The sequence below is a fragment of the Zea mays genome, chromosome 1, assembly GCF_902167145.1.
Source record: "Zea mays cultivar B73 chromosome 1, Zm-B73-REFERENCE-NAM-5.0, whole genome shotgun sequence".
Taxonomy (NCBI): domain Eukaryota; kingdom Viridiplantae; phylum Streptophyta; class Magnoliopsida; order Poales; family Poaceae; genus Zea; species Zea mays.
In genome coordinates, this window is record NC_050096.1 from 32,338,711 (window position 1) to 32,341,930 (window position 3,220).

The following is a 3,220-nucleotide window of genomic DNA, read 5'->3' on the forward strand; positions in this document are numbered from 1 at the left end:
GGGCGCGCGAGCTGGCGGCCGGCGGTGGGAGAGAGCTAGTGGGAAGCCTACTAGTAGGTGGTAGAGCAATGAACAAATACCACTATGAACTTTAGAGCCTTGCTTGACAAGTCCCTAATAGGGGAACATGTTAGATTACTCTGCCCTTTTGGGGGAGGTGACACTTTCAAAATTGAAAGGCATTTGATGAGCATTAGGTCCACCGAGTTAAAAATAATGTGCTTACAACTTACTAACACCTTTCAAAACATGACTCTACTCCCTGCACTTAGGTAGGAACCAGTTGCACGCTGAACCTATCAAAAGGAGTGTGATAACAGGACCGATTCTAAATGGACCTCTCGTAATCTCGTTGTTCACGTTGGAATTCGGCAATTAGCCAGACTATGGAGGCAAACATTAGTAGTCAGACCGCCACTTACTCGAAGGGGGGCACAATAAACACTGCCACTAGCCCACTAGTGAGATTATCATTCTCAAAGCACAAGACTGAGCCTCCACAGTTTCGGAAAAAAACAGAGAAGGAATCGTAAGTATCTTCCGGACACAGATGAGCAGGCATAAACCCTAGAAACCCTGTACAGTCAGAGGGAGGAGGTGGCTCAATTTCGACATACGTGGGGAGGTGTCAGGTGCCACGAGGGCGATGTCGTGGGCAGCGGCGGCGCGCTGGGCGCTGGACTTTATGATGAAATTCTCGTCGGTGCAGGTGAGACCCGAGAGCCAGTACAGCACCTGCAAAGCATCCATTGGACACCACGTCAGCACATATTAGCCCAGAGAGAAGGAGGATAGGGAGAAAGGGCGACGGCGCACTCACGGAAAGGTTGGACGCCGGGGACGGGGGCAGGTAGATGGAGAAAGTCATGGCGCAGCCAAGGGTGGCGCTCTGGCGGCGAAAGCAAAGATTGAAGCCGTCGAACATCTTGTTGCTGCTTAGCTACTCCAGCGCCGCCGCTGTAGGGAAAGGAAAGCAAGAGAGACACGCGGGGTTAGGGATTTAGGTTAAGTTCGACGGTGTCCACGTGGCCCACGTATTTAATTTAAGAACGTGGGTACCCACGTTCCTAATATGTTAAGTTCGACGTTTTTGGCTAGGGTCCACGAACTTAATTTAAGAACGTTACCCACGTTCTTAAAAAACCTATGAACTTAACTAATGTAAGAATGTCAGTGCCCACGTTCTTAACAAAACACACAAACATTTATCAGTTTCTTGTAGTGTAAGGGGGTAACCACTAGATCTCGAGTTGCACATTTTTGTGAACATTACTCTTTTGTGTCTTCTATTGAGCCATACAGGATAGATGATGCATTAAGAGATCCGGATTGGGTGGTGGCAATGCAAGAGGAGCTCAACAACTTCATGAGGAATGAGGTTTGGCATTTACTTCCACGTCCTAATCAAAATGTTGTAGGTACCAAGTGGGTATTCCGCAACAAGCAAGATGAGCATGGTGTGGTGACAAGGAACAAAGCTCGACTTGTGGCCAAAGGTTATTCACAAGTCAAAGGTTTGAATTTTGATGAAACCTATGCACCTATAGCTAGCTTGAGTCAATTAGTATATTACTTGCCTATGTTACTTACCATGGCTTTAAGCTTTATCAAATGGACGTGAAGAGTGCCTTCCTCAATGGACCTATCAAAGAAGTGGTCTATGTTGAGCAACCTCTCGGCTTTGAAGATAGTGAGTACCCTAACCATGTGTATAAACTCTCAAATGCGCTTTATGGGCTTAAGCAAGCCCCAAGAGCATGTGTATAACCTCTCGGCCTACGAGATTTCCTTATCACTAATGGCTTCAAAGTCAGAAAAGTTGATCCTACTCTCTTCACTAAAACTGTTGCAAAGGACTTGTTTATATGCCAAATTTATGTTGATGATATCATATTTGGGTCTACTAACAAGTCATCCTGTGAAGAGTTTAGTAGGATAATGATACAGAAATTCGAGATGTCTATGATGGGGGAGTTGAAGTATTTCCTTGGATTTCAAATCAAATAACTCCAAGAGGGCACCTTCATCAACCAAACCAAGTACATTCAAGATATACTTAAGAAGTTTGGGATGAAAAATGGCAAACCCATCAAGACACCTATGGGAACCAATGGACATCTCGACCTCGACACTGGAGGTAAGTCCGTAGATCAAAAGGTATACCGGTTGATGATAGGATCTTTACTCTACTTATGTGCATCTCGACTGGATACTATGCTTTTTGTATGCATGTGTGCAAGGTTCCAGGCAAATCCTAAGGAAGTTCAACTTAGGGTCGTGAAAAGTCATGAGATATTTAGTTTACACTCCTAAGTTTGGGCTTTGGTACCCCAAGGGATCTACCTTTGATCTAATTGGGTATTCCGATGCCGATTATGCCGGATGTAAAATAGATAGAAAGAGCACATCACGGACTTGTCAGTTTTTGGGAAGATCCCTGGTGTCATGGGCTTCAAAGAAACAAAATTTCGTAGCTCTTTCCACCACCGAAGTCGAGTACATTGCAGCAGGTCATTGTTGTGCACAATTACTTTGGATGAGGCAAACTCTTAGGGACTATGGCTACAAAGTGAGCAAAGTCACTCTCCTATGTGATAATGAGAGTGCAATCTGCATGGCGGATAATCCCGTTGAACTCAGTCGCACTAAGCACATAGACATCCGGTATCACTTTTTGAGAGATCACCAACAAAAGGGGGATATCGAAATAGCTTATGTGAGCACCCACAACCAATTAGCTGATATCTTTACCAAGCCACTAGATGAGAAAACCTTTAGCAAACTTAGGAATGAGCTAAATATACTTGATTCTTGGAACTTTGATTGAAACATTGCACACATAGCTAATATTCTCTCCCCCTTTGGCATTAATCGCCAAAAACGGAGTCTTTTGAGAGCCCTTTTACTTTCTCCTCAATGGTATGAGTAATAAGAGTGAAGATTATACCAAAGTGGAGAGCGGTGCGGAGTGACGGCGAAGGGTAAATAATACCGATAGAGTGGAGTGGAAGCCTTTTCTTCGCCGAAGACTCTATTTCCCTTTCAATCTACGACTTAGTATAGGAATATACTTGAAAACACATTAGTCGTAGACATAAAAGAGATATGATCAAAGGTATATAAATGAGCTATGTGTGCAAAGCTTCAATCAAAGTTCCTATAATCAAGAATGTTTAGCTCATTCCTAAGTTTGGTAAAGGTTTTCTCATCTAATGGTTTG

At 43.9% G+C, this 3,220-nt stretch overlaps 1 pseudogene; it reads right to left on the minus strand.

Annotated features, from left to right (window-relative positions):
- Nucleotides 1-278: 278 nt before the first annotated feature.
- LOC103644535 (S-formylglutathione hydrolase-like) lies at nucleotides 279-976 on the minus strand (annotated as a pseudogene).
- Between the last annotated feature and the right edge of the window lie 2,244 nt (nucleotides 977-3,220).